Source organism: Brachycentrus maculatus, unplaced genomic scaffold (assembly GCF_059751285.1).
Source record: "Brachycentrus maculatus isolate JH-2025_06_01 unplaced genomic scaffold, ASM5975128v1 h1tg000055l, whole genome shotgun sequence".
Taxonomy (NCBI): Eukaryota; Metazoa; Arthropoda; class Insecta; order Trichoptera; family Brachycentridae; genus Brachycentrus; species Brachycentrus maculatus.
Window position 1 is genome coordinate 4,804,049 of NW_028280809.1, and position 14,938 is coordinate 4,818,986.

Sequence of the window (14,938 nt, forward strand, 5' to 3'; positions counted from 1 at the left end):
TATCCCTTACAAATACTCATCTTATACGGCAGTATAGAGCAGCAACATTTAAAGCAATCAGCAAAAAGACCAGCAACCTTCGTATAGATTCGGGGCAAGTATTTCAGGAGTCTGTTCGGTATAATGGAAGTGATGCGTATAACGAAACGAGAATTCGGTTTCAATTCATTTCAAATACGTGTAGAAATTCCTCGTTGCCTCTTCTCAGAAATCGAAATTCCTTCCTTGATCGAACTACGCGAGTTTATTTTTTAGAGCTAAGTTACGGACAAATAATTGAATATTACGATGCTTATTGAAAGTTTTTTTTATTACTTTTGTATCATGCAGGAATTTGACTCATCCACTCGTTCACATGAATAGTAGATTCTCCGACATGCACAACCTTGTAAAAAGCACGGGTATGCATCCTCGAGTGCGCATTATCTACATCCTTTCAAATATATTTCACAGTTTATCTTACCCTCATATAATTATCTAAGAAGTTAACACCGCTTCGCATCCATCCGATACACTTATTTTATAATTTACCTCAAATTTGTATAATTTTTTATTTTAAAATATCAATAAACCATTTGAGTAGCTGTTGAAATTTCGACGGAAAAATTTTATCGCATAAAAGATACTTACTTACCACCACGTTACTCTCCGCAGGGGTAGCCAGAGAGGATAGAACGCCACACCACTCCACAATATATATATATATATATATATATATATATATATATATATATATATATATATATATATATATGTATATTTATTTATTTATATATATATATATATACATATATATATATATATATATATATATATATATATATATTATATATATATATATATATATATATATATATATATATATATATATATATATATATATATATATATTTATTTTATATTTTAAATGGTTGCTTTCTACCCCATATTTTATTTTCAAACAAAGTTTAATATAATTTTAATATTTATTAAAATAGCCGTTGTAAATTAAACATTTATCCTACAATATGATTTAATATTCTTCAACCCATGTTTCTAAAATGAACATCATAATTTTCACCTTTATTCGTATTAATCGTGGCTTCATAAACTCGAGTCATAACAATAATTTTAATTGTTTATTTTGATTTTCCGAATGAATATGCCTAACGAATGGTTGCGTATTTCCATTTCCAATGCACCGATGAATCTTACAAATGCGTCATACAAGAAATCTTAACTGTCAGTTACTATGTTGCTCACATAATTAATTAACAGCGATGGGTTGAAAATTATTACTTATTTCAATGTACGACTGATGCCCAGTTTATTCCATAAGTCCGTACTTCAAAATACTATACTAATAAAATAAATCGTTAAAAATTTACGTTACATAATTACGGGAAAATGGCATGTTTTTTTCTAATTACCACTTTTCCCGAAATTATTTCACATTTGCTTTTGCAGATGAGCTAAATTACAAATTCACAAATAAAAAATTCAATTACAAAAAAATTAAATTTCGTGAAAATGGCAATAATTTCAAATATCGCTGTTACAAGTGGAAAGTGTGACATTAAAAATAAAAAAAAATAAAAACATATTTTTTAAATATTTTATTGTGAAAATTAGTTATATTTACAAGAAGTATTTTCATTTGCTAATGCAATTGAGCAAAATTAGAAATTTACAAACAGCAAAAAAAACAAACAAAAAAAATTATTTCGTGAAAAGTGATAATATTCTGATTTAGGAGAGTCTACCTAGGCTTCTTGAAAAACCTTTCCAATGTAGTATGTTTCTCCCTTTTCTTCAACACCTACCGAAAATAATGGGCAAGGGTGTCATTGTAGAGATCGTTAATCCCGTTGGCTTCAGCTGAGTTTGGATGATGAGTTTTAGTAAACTCGTGAACCTCTCCCATGTTACCTGGATGTGCCCGATGAAGTACGATACAGTTCGTAGTGTGAATCGAGATTCGAGATTCGTTGTATGAGTCGCGCAATGAACGAACAGAAAATTCGTTATGCGAGGCATCACTGTAACATACTAATCAATTCTTTACAATATTTTGGTACACAGGATGGCGCAAAAATAATCACCCTATCGGAAGATGTTATTATTTTTGCAAATGGCGTCGTACGTCAATGACATTTGAAATTTGTGAAAAAGACAGATGGAGTATACAAACAAATTGATGAAACGGGCACAAGTATGTATCAACGCTGGCGGCAGTCTCTTGATGGATATCATCTTTCCACTTGACTGAAAACAAAATAGATCCAAATAATGATTTCCATTACTCAAAATATTTTTTTTTATATAGTTGAAAAGTTCATAAACAAAATTGTATTAATATTTTTGCGCCACCCTGAATCTGTGTACTGTAGCTATCCAGTTCACAAATCGCTCACTCGAATAAAAATCGACAATTTTCAGTTGTGCGTGTTTTCGGAATGCCCAGAAAATGTACTATATCCCAGCAAAAGCGGCATATTTTTAACTTAATATTTACCCGCTACAGGGCAGAAAGTGTTGTTTTTGCATTTTGAAGAAAATGTATTGTTGATTCTTTTTAATCATACTAAATATTTTTCAAATGATAAAAAAAAAACCTTCAGGTTTTACCTAAAAAGATATGTTGCACCGTAAAAAGTTCAATAAGTGGCTTGATATTTATTTTTAATACATTGTATTTTATTTTTTAACTTCAAAAACGTTCTCCTGAAAATTCAAGTTTTTATTTTATTTATGATGTTCTTGAAAGGAGAGAGCGAAGTGTCAAATATGGTGGAAGTACGACGCCATTTGCAAAAATTACAGCATCTTCCGATAGGGTGATTAATTTTGTGCCACCCTGTACATTGTAAAAAAAAATATTATCATACGGTTCTTATTGTACGTCGCCTTGCGAGATTACCCTTTTATTACTTGCAGGTTAGCGAGTCATCAGTTAATAACTTATCTAGAGAAAGTGTAACAAATCGTCTCTGCCCTTGTGTGATACCGCCATCGTGTACGGTAATGTAACGATATATATAATTGCCGAGCTATTTATAACTAATGGACGAAGGGAATAAGTGATTATTCATTGTAGAAACGCGAGTTTTCTCGCAATTTATCTTTGCAAAATAGCCAGAAAGCATATAATAATTAATAACACTATTGTGTTCCTACATAATATGTCTTGTTCCCTGATCAATCATTAAAACTACTGAAACTGCCTAGTTATTTATTTTTGTCATAGGCATATTATTTTCATAATAATTTATGAATTTTCGTCGTTTTCGTTGTAAGATAAAAAATTAAAACAATATTGGTGGAATTCCTTAAAGCATTTTACGACCGATTTTTAGCGAAATAACTATAGGTACTTAGAATAAACGTACCTAACCCCGAAACAATATCACCCATCCCTTTTCGTATTGTGTTAATTTTTTCCATATGTATACTAGTCAGGAATACAAAAAATAGAGATTGATCAATGTAATAAATGCATAATCTTGCTCAGTTAATATTAATCAGTGTAATAATAGGGCTAAAAAAGGACTTCAGGGCTAAAACAATAGTCATTTCATTTAAAGTTTTAGCTTTTAGAAAATAAAAGTAAAACTTCTTTTTTAACCACTTTTATTGTTGAAGTTTAAATGTGTCACAAAGTTTATGCAAAAAACATTTTTTTAAAGGATTTAGTTTCTCTTTTTAAATAAATGCATGCATTTTCAAAACATTGCTAACATTTTATTGAATTTTACATTTTTAGGATTAATAATAATATAAAATCCAAAGCCAAAGATTGAAACTTATCCAAGTAAGGTTTTATCTGATATTTCAATTCGATTTTACAAAAAATGAAAAATTCTCCGGGTAACATTTATGTTTCAAAGATTTGTCTATCTTTAGATAAAATATTATAAAATAGAGTATTCTCCCATTTTTTGGAAAGTTTTTCAGTATTTAAAAAAAACACAAGACACCAACCGATAATGACGTCATCTTAATTTTTGACCCATCCCCGCTCTCTGATTGGCCGATATGGGTCAGAAGGCAAGTTTCATGAATATATCGGAATTTTAAATACAACGCCATTTTTAAGTATTTTATAGCAGGGTTTTCAAGTATATTTTTAGTATGTTAACCCACAGTTGGCACTTCGATAGAGTATTTATTTTGAAATCTTTTAAAATCGGATCTGGCGGATTTTGAAAGTAGGCGACCCATATGTATTTTGGCTACCAAGCCTTCGTTGAGCTGTAATTTTGTGACTTACCAAAGTATAGTTCATTCAATTACGAATATTCTGCGTAGCCAACTTAATGCAATTGTTTTATGCAAATGAAGTTGATTAAATCGTCGATATATCTTAATGTCCACCCAGTTCCTGGTAACCCGTGTCCTCTTATGCCGTGTAAATTGATAACCCCTAATTATACCGTTTAATGCAAATAATATTAATGGCTCGCAATGGTTATAATTCAATTAGATGGACTTGCGGGGTATCCGAGATTATACTCCAAAGGCTATTCAAAATGGTAATTCTATAGAATTTCCGGTGTGTAATAATAACTAACTCACCATCACGCCACTTCTCCGCAAGGGTAGGCAGAGAGAATTGAACACCACACCAATGTGTCTTTGCTAACAATCCGCGCCTCTTATTCCGTTTATTCAATCTGATTATTCAATCCGATTGATCAATCCGATTATTCAATCCGGTTATTCAATCGGATTATTCAATCCGATTATTCCGACTCCTGACCTGACCACTTTTACGTATCAATAATCCATATGCTAGAATTAGCAGACTAGCTTTAACTGTTTTTATTTTTATCATATGAATACTCAAAAAAAAATCATCGTAGGGTAATGCATGTATTTTTTTTAATGTTCGATCATAGTAATTAGGTAAGTATCTAAATCTAACAATATATTTTACCCTTGATAACTAAACTATATTTGTAGATTCGTATTAAGTAAACATTCGTCAGGAGGACTACGCAATTAAAATGTGAAAATTATCAAAAATATTTAGTAAAATTAGTAACTGGTTACATGACACTTAAGTTTTGTTTATTACGAATGAATATAAGAGACATTTAACAATAAATCACTATTCCGTAAACCAAGCATGGCGGGTGCGGTGTGTAGGGAAGTAAGTGCACTTGACTTTTTCGGAGAAGGGCGTCGTCGCATGGACGAATGTTTAGTTATATAGGGTTCAAGTGGTCACTTAAACCAGCCGATATCTGCTTAGACTTACATATATTTTGTTTGTTTGTTTCTAACATTTATAAATTGTCCACCATATAATCTAGTGATTATCGCTTTTATCTAGCCTGCTGGAGATACCGGGTTCGATTCTTAGAGAAGTGAAAATAAGTGTACATGTTTTGTCACTCTAATATTTGTTTGATATTACCCTGAGCGTAAGACTGAACGCTTTGCCTTCATGAAATTAACGATCAACTTATCATAACATTAATTTCATGCAGCTCACTTTACAAGTCCAAATGAGGAAAAAGAAGAGACATGAGTATTTTTTCACAGTGTAATGGACATATCACTCACTCCTTTCAACAACGTCATATATCAAAAATCGTCAATTTTCAGTTGTGCTTGTTTCGGAATGCTCAGAAAATGTACTATATCCCAGCAAAAGTGGCACATTTTTAACTTAATATTTGCCCGCTACAGGGCTGAAAGTGTTGTTTTTGCATTTTGAAGAAAATGCATTGTTTCATTATTTTTTTAAATATGCTAAATATTTTTCAAATGGGCAAAAAACATACAGTTTTTACCTAAAAAGATCTGTTGCACAGTAAAAAGCTCAATAAGTGGCTTGATATTTATTTTTAATACATTTTATTATATTCTTAAACTTAAAAAAACATTCTCCTGAAATCGCGTTTTTTGATATATGACGTTGTTGAAAGGAGTGAGCGATATGTAATGGACCACGCAAGATAATGTGAGGAAAAGAATTATTACGATCGGCACGCGAACAACCGGTATAACTTCTTCATTTAGAGTAATTCCTCTTCATCACACGATATAGTGCATCCATGTGCTGTAAATTATGATCTGTCCTTTCGTATGTGGAAAACTATATTTATATTCGTATCGTCGTCACGTTTTCAGTACTACAATATAATTATTTCTCCATATACTTATTAGTGTTTGAAATACTTGATCATGCCAAGTTTTCCTCAGCCCTCCTCTGGTTCTATTACTAACCACTTTCACCGTATTAATTATTTATTTGTTTTATTATTCTTCCTTCACTCATTTGTTCCTCATGTCCAAACCATCTCAACACTCCTTTATTATATTTTGTATATTAAAAGCATTGTTTACTTTGTAGTATGGTAATATAACATTCTCCTTATCATTCATCGTTCACTTTGTGTAATACCACTTAAAAAATAAAAAGTTTACATTAATGTTTATTGTTTTTATATTTTGCCATGTATTAGTATTAGTTTTGATTATTTAAAAAAAATCTTTTTGTTACTTTATTATTTGTGTTCCAGTCTTGTTAACAAAATGAGAAATAGAAATTACTCATGGGGAATATTGTATGTATATATGATTTATGTATGTAATGTGTTTTGAAATAAATAAAAATAAAATAAAATAATAGATTTATATTATCCACTGACACTTCGTGATGGAATTGCATTTTTAATTTATTATTAGATTAAAACCAATATTTTTAGCTTTTCCACTTTTTTATTTGACCAGCGACCAGTCTGATGATGTCGGTAACGACGAAACCCGGTCGCTGGTCAAATAAAAAAGTGGAAAAGCTAAAAATATTGGTTTTAATCTAATAATAAATTTAAAATAAAATAAGTAAATAAAATTAAAGTGGTTGTTACACAAAATGAACGATGAATGACTTCTTTCTTAATTTAACAGATAATGCTTATCTCCGTGCATTATTTCCTTATTTTGATATTTGAACAGCTATCGCACGTCGTTTTGCTGCATATTCGTCTAAAAGATCGAATTTTGACTGTATTCATCCTTGTTTTGCCAACTTCATACCTGATTTCCATGCAATGTGGTTAGAACCAGGACAATGGTAAGGTCAGGAGTCAGAATAGTGATTGTTCTGACGAAGAGACGGGTACGTCTCGAAACCGGTAGACATAAAAATATCGGTGAGTAGTTATATACTGATATTTCTAACATTTAGAAAAAAATATATAAAAGTAAAAATGACTTACCACAAAAAAATGCTTTAAATATTAATAATATTGAGAATAATATAATTTCAGCAAGTTATTTTGAAAACTGAGATGGTTTGGAAATGTGGAACGTATTAGTGAGGATAGAACAGTTAAAAAATTATGAGGCGAATGTAGTTGGAAAAAGAAGCAGAGGAAGGCCGAGTAAAACTTGGCAAATATTTAAAGCATTTACTTTATGGTTAGTTAATTTTACTTTTATATTTTTTTTTCATAAATGTTAGTAATATTAGTATATAACTACTCACCGAGATTTTTATGTTTACCGGTTTCGAGACATACCCGTCTCTTCGTCAGGACAATCACTACCACAGCATGCAAACATTATTTTTTTTATGTATTGTTTGAAGATTTCAATAAACACAATAAATTAAAGCCGTGTATTGGATATACATTTATGGTTTATTCACAACATACAACTTATTTGTAAATTCATTAAAATTTCAAATAAATTAAGATTTTGGCTAGGTTAATTGAACCTCGAGAAACAATCTTTGATGGTTTTTGAAACTTATAGAATATTGCTATTTTAAATTTTCTTCGTTCACATAATTTATATGCATAAAATAATTCATTAACGTATGCATAAAATAATTAGTTTTATACAGTTTCAATACAATTTTCACAAGTGTACTTGAAATGTCCGCCTCCGTAGTGTAATGGTCAGCATGCTCGCCTACCGTTCTGGAGGTCCCGGGTCCGATTCCCAGGGGGGTTTAATAAATATAAGTGATTTTTTCACTCTAATATTTATTCAATATTACACTGGACTGGTACCTGAAGTGGAGGGCTGATCACCTTTCCTTCATGTGTAATCGATCGAGATAACACTGCGTTTATATGAAGCAGTGCCCTATGCATCATTGGGGTGCGGTAAGGGATTTATTATTATTATTATGTACTTGAAATGGAAACTCAATATATCTATATTAAATTATATATTTATATCATACTGTGATTAACAACACACGCACTCACACAATCACACATACACGCGCGCGCACATATGCGCACAAAGTCGCACACATGCTCGCAAATTCGCTCAAACACGCGCACACACGCACATTTCATCTCGGTTAATCGCTTTGATTGGAACTACAACATTTAACCCTCGCTAGTTTAGATGAGTCTCTGGTGCGGCGAATCAGGTAAACTATGCTGTAACACGCGAAAACACCTTATAATTAAGGCGATTTCCCGTGATACCAACATGAGTAATGAACTCGTGGTGAGGTGCTAGACATGTTGCATTAATGATTTAGCTATGGTATATTGGACTTACATTGTATGAAAAGTTTCAACAAATAAATATGTTATCTTGTTAACAAAATACATATATAACAAAGTATTATAGTAACTTGATTTAACACAAGAAAAAAAAAACATATAACACGATGTAACATATAACACGACAGGCGCTGTGGCGTAGTTGGGTAGACGCTCGACTGCGAAACTGGCGTTGCGGGTTTGATTCCCGCCAATTGCAAAATGAATTCAAGAAAGATTTATTTTTAATAGGTTTGGTGTTAAAATGTTAGTAACATACTTATATTACTAACATTTTCGTAAAAAAAGTATTAATGACTAACCACAAAGTAAATGCTTTAAATATTAATAATATTGAGAATATAAAAAAATATGTCAATCTTCACTCGTTTGCGAGCGGTTTTGGATATTTCAATGTTTTTAACCATTTTTTTTATTCTTTATTTCATTTTACTCTAAGGTGATTTTATGGTGGTTTGATTTGCAAAACGCCTTTCAAGGAAATAAAAATTCTGCCAATTTTATATAATCATAGGTGTTTTTTTTTGTTTTTGTGAGTTATATTCACAGTTTAATTATTACATACGTTATTTCATTGAATAAAGCTACTTTTAACGCGAACAATATTCCATATGTATAATTAGTGAAAAAACGATAAATCATATTCTAAGTGGCTGATGAAAACCAGTGGTTTAGAAAAGATAAATGTGTTTTGTTTAAATGGAAGCGTTTTTACTCGATAGCCTTGAATTACTGGTGGCAATAATTCTTCAATTTTATTTATCAATGTAGCATTTCACCAAAATCTTTTGTAATTAAACAATTCCGATCACGATGTATTCCAAATATTCTCGTTTCTTACCTATTAACCTCCTCAGACCTGGTATCCTAATATCCAGCGGACTAGAGAATGTAAGTTTATTCTGTAAAACAAAGTATAAATGAAATTCTCACATTTCGATCGTTAAAATTAGCAAAGTAAGATCTTTAACATTAGCAAAAATACATACCTTGAAAATCGGTGAATGTTTTGCGTTCTGAAAATGTTAATATTAACTCTCATTTCTTTTGAGGTGGACCAGGAAAAATCAGTAAATATATTTTTTTAAGCTTGTTTCTTATATATTTTTTGAGCTTTCGTTAAATAGTTTCTGTCATTTAAAATATACTTATACAAGTAATGTAATTCAGGTTTTATCCTTTTTTGAAAATTCTTTGATGAATGGGAAAATTTTTTGAAAATTCCAAACGGCATTTTTTAAATTATTTATTCAACACGGTGAATTATTCACCGTGTTGTTGACACTGGATGACCCTATGTATGATATACCAAGATCTAACATACGAAAGCAATCCAACAACGGTGCATATACAGTGAAACCTCTATCTATCGTTTTTAAAGGGACCTAGTGAAATAAACTATGAATGCGGGAAAACAGTGAATGCGGGATAAAGAAGTCAATACACAAGGATATACGATCGAGTAAAGATACCGTCCTCCCAATTGCATAACCATTGGTAGGTTGAAATTTGAAGAATACAAGTTTTAGATCTAAATAAATGTACTATTTTTTTTAAAAAAATGCAAAGTTGAACAGATCCCAAAGATCTTCAGACCTCTTCTGCTGTATCCATCGCACAAGCTTTTGATAGTCTGTATCCCACACGTTGAAATATTGTCGTCAAATATAACAAAATTGAGAAAATGTAAAAAAAAAGTTAAAAAAACAGACAAATTATATCAAATATGTAGCGTAATTCAAACGATGAATGTGGTAAAATGTTGGGTAGTAACGATCGATGCGATCTATTTTTGTTTGAAATTAATTCGGGGTATAAGAAATAAACGACACATCCAGGAAAATGATTATTCAAGGAACGATCGATAGAGGTTTCACTGTATTAAAAAAAAATTAGACTCACCCCTACCTTGACTCCATACCAAAGATTATTTTTAAATTTACTTTGTTTATAAAAAAATGTAAATCGAACTCCCTCTCTTAACACAAATATCTACTTTATTAGAGTGGTATAAACGTTATATTTGAAATGTATTGTATATTTACCAACTATTTTGTATTATTTACTTTTTTTTCAATTAAAGGGCGAAATGGTGAACGTTACGTGAGTGTATAATGTGACTTAAGCCAACTAAATGCAAGTCCTGAGATGCTCAGATTTCCATCTTCTTTCGTATACAATCGAAAGATGCTTTGTCTCAAGGAATAAATTAACTTCATTCTCTCAATTCACTTTTTTATAAAAAAAAATTGACTTTTAATTATCTTAGTTCGAGACTGAGGAGGTCAATAATTCATTATTTGGCTGCGATGTAATATCATATGCGAAGGTTATGATTATTACAATGTTTGATAAATTACGTTCGATCGTAATGTAACACTTATTGCCCAGATGAATCTAAACTTTCCCATGGACATATAATTAGTGACCCATTTTAAAGTTTATGAAATCACGTATGGAAGCTTTCGCCAATATTTTTCATATCGTGACTGTGCAACTGCACGTATAAGAAGATTCACGATCTTTATATAATAATTTTAATTATCCTTTTCTATTAGTATATTAAAATCGTGGCCATACGAGCGCCTTAAGTACCAACGGGTCAGCAACCTATTCGTACATGTCAATCTAATGTCTATTACTCTCTTATCTCATTCGTTATACTCTTTTATTAAATTTTCTTTCTAAAAGGTAAATGATATTTTCTCCATTCCTTTGGACTTCAAATTATTTAATATTAATTTCATCAATTGACTCGGCAGTCACTTTATGGTAAAATCTATCCATTTTTAATTTTAGTTTTACGTAGTAAATACGACATTTTCTTAAAATCTATGGTGACACGTGTTTCGATGCGTCCCGGATCATTTTGGTTTGTTTTGTTGTTATTTATTTTATTCGATAAAAATAAATATTTTTTTTTTACAATTGTGTTAATCGTATTCAAAGAATCTACATATTTTTTACAGAAATCCAACGAGGCACTTGATGTGGGTTGCCGGTGGACTTTTTTTTTGTTTTTTTTACTATTTTTATCTAATTTGGAAAATTGGAAAATAAACACATTAATAACATATGTATATTTATATATATGTATATATATATATATATATATATATATATATATATATATATATATATATATATATATATATATATATATATATATATATATATATATATATATATATATATATATATATATATATATGTGTGTGTGTGTGTGTGTATATATCTCTATAGCTGGACTGTTCTTCATTAATTTCATCTCTAAGGGAGCAATGTTAATTAATAAAATACAGATAAAAATATGTTTGGAATAATTACATTTTTTAAGCTTTGACATAGAGATTTAAGGTTTACATCAGGGTATAATGAATTGATCATTTATTTGAAAATTAAAATAAAAGTTTTCACACAATTAGGTACATATTTAAATTAGGGGTGCTGTTTTGTCTTATTCATAAGTAAATCGAAAAATAAACTGTTTTCTGATTCTGAATATTATCAAAATTTTAAGGTTGATTCGCGAAAAACAGGAAATCAATGTACAAGTAGGTAACTTAGGTATGTACTGAAATGAAGGTACATATGCCATTCGGCTTACAGAGCAAAATTACAGTACGCACGTCGGCTGTAGTGTATCATCCGCGAATATCTATACTTAGTAGTCTCGATTACACTATATCCTCCTTATTAAACTGTCATACTGAATAAGATGAAAACGCGCGGCGGATAAAGCGACCGAGCTTGTGAAATATTTCGTTCAATTAAACGGATTTACGCATGCGGCGCGCGGAATAATGAATATATCGGCTGTCTTTGCTAATACCGTGTACGTAAAGTGTACGGTAACTACACGAGCTTACACAACTTACGCACAAACGTACGTACCTATGTACATATGCCACATGTATGTAGAGATTACTGTATTAAACTAAACAACATTTTAAATTTGAGTTTTACTGAGTAAATACCAATTTTTCTTCAATCTATTGTGACACGTGTTTCGATGCATTCGGCATTATTTTTAAACCTATTTGTAAAATTAAGCCTAAATTTTAGAATTGTGTCCTTGGGACGTTGAAGGTTGAAGAGGGGGTTATTTATTGTTATCAGTGGGAATATAGACAATAGGAAGGGAGGCTTTAGTCATTGTCATATTGTTATTTATGGGTTTTGTTTTCATTTTTATGAATTTGTATTGTTTCAAAATGTTGCAGTGTATGACTTTTGGTATATAAGGGTATCATAAAAAGAAGATATTTTTATAAACTTTATAAACACTTTTATAAACTCATGTCATTCCCAGGTTACGTCAAATACACAGTTTGATAAGACCGTCATTTGGTCCAGATTTACCGTTAATGAAAAAAAGACTAATTAACTTACCAATTTTTACGCCACTTCTCCGCAAGAGTAAGCAGAGAGAATGGAATGCCACACTACTCTGTCTTTGTAAACATTCCATGCCTCTTCCTCATTCGTTCATCTCCTCATACCCATCGGTTATTCCGCCCCCAGACCTAAACACCTTCAAGTATTTTAATACTTGGTCGTGTTAAATATTATGTTTCTCTGCTTCTTATTATTTTTTGACATCTCATCAAAGATGAAGAAGAATGTGGAAGTCTTTAAATACTCGGTCCTGTCAAATATTATGCTTCTCTGCTTCTGATAATTTTTTGACATCTCATCAAAGATGAAGAAGAATATGGAAGTCTTTAAATACTCGGTCGTGTCAAATATTATGCTTCTCTGCTTCTTATTATCTTTTGACATCTCATCAAAGATGAAGAAGAATATGGAAGTCTGGGCATTTCTCTGGTTCTGTTTAAAATTCATTAATATTTGTTTGTTTTTAAAAATAAAAATAAAACGTCTTTTAGTGAAAATATTCCATGTTTATTTTTAATGTACGTGAATGTATTGTTGCTGTTTAAAATTAATTCTTTTTTGTTTTTTTTTATAAAAATAAAACGTTATATAATAAAAATATATGTTTGTTTTTATTGTACATGAATGTATTGTACATAAAGATACCATTTTAACCTGACTTGCATCTTAATAATAAAGCGGTAATATGCGCTTCGAGTCGAGTATATACTCAGTGTGTGAGCATTATTGAACCATAATTAAACCTGGAAGTGGGATATTTGCATCCAATTTAGCTGCATTTGTATCAGAATGTAGTTAATCTTTATTTAATCCGTAGTTACGTTCGTAATTCGTGATATATGTTGATACTCGTGAACGCTTTCGCAGGTACTATTATATCGTACAATTATTGATAATTATTACGTAATATCGCAGTTACCTCACTTCTTCGTCGGGTGGCTTTTAACACTTTTGCCTTTTAATTACACTTCATGTAATGTAATTGGATTATTGTATTTACTGTAGGTGTCTCCACTTGAGACGAGACATCTATCGTTTTATATTAAAGAAGGTCTGAGCATCCCAGGGGTTACGACCTGGCATTTGGCTGGCTTATGTGATCACTTTATACACTTGTGTAACGTTCACCATCCTGCCCATTGTTGAACATACATATTGCATTAATTTTTGGAACTTGTATATATGTTATGGTCTTGGATCACTTTCACCTATAAGTTTCATAAATAGACTTCGCTAATTTCTCAACTGATGGCGCCACAATCAGCCATACTTTTAAATCTTTTAAATTGTACCCATATGTGAAGGGGATTCAAGTAAGCCCATAGAGAAAAAAATACGTATTCAATACAGTAATATGTTTTTTCAACCAAAGTTTTTTTTTTATAATTGTTTGTGTTCTTGCTATATACACAAATATTTTATACTAAAATATGTAGTTATAAAATATATGTAGAAGAAATTTTTTTAAAAATCAATAAAAAATTAACATATATAAATATATGTATATATAATATTGAAATCTCGACCATTCCTCATTATCTATCTCAAATATTTAATTCGCTCTTTACCTTGAAAATTCCTAGTTTATACAAAGTTCCCAATTAAGTTTAAAGCGAAATAAGCATCGCTCTTTCTTTTTTTTTTTATTTATACAAATTATACATAAAGTGTAATCATGCCTCTATGTAATTATTGTTATTATAAACAGTTCTTATCTCTGTCCTTGTACCCATTTGCAGTAATAATTGTATGGATCGGATCGATCTTGTCAGTTTTACCACAAACATTTAAACCGAACAGTGGATGTAGCATTATATTGGCTGAATTGAAATATTCAACCGCGGTCAAAAGGTTATACCATACAATCAGATAATGTGTACCTTAAGCTTGCGATCAACATAACTTGGAAATTGCCTGTTTATGATTGCTTTTATTATTTACTTATTTTTTTATATTATTTCCCGCATATCTTAGTGAAGAATTATTCCAATTTAGATAATTGGTACGTGTGATATTATACCACA

The 14,938-nt window shown here is 30.6% G+C and overlaps 1 protein-coding gene across 1 annotated transcript in view; it reads left to right on the forward strand.

Annotated features, from left to right (window-relative positions):
* The window catches only part of Trmt61 (tRNA methyltransferase 61), a 182,061-nt gene that overhangs the window by 75,314 nt on the left and 91,809 nt on the right, over window positions 1-14,938 (forward strand). The window lies entirely within an intron of this gene.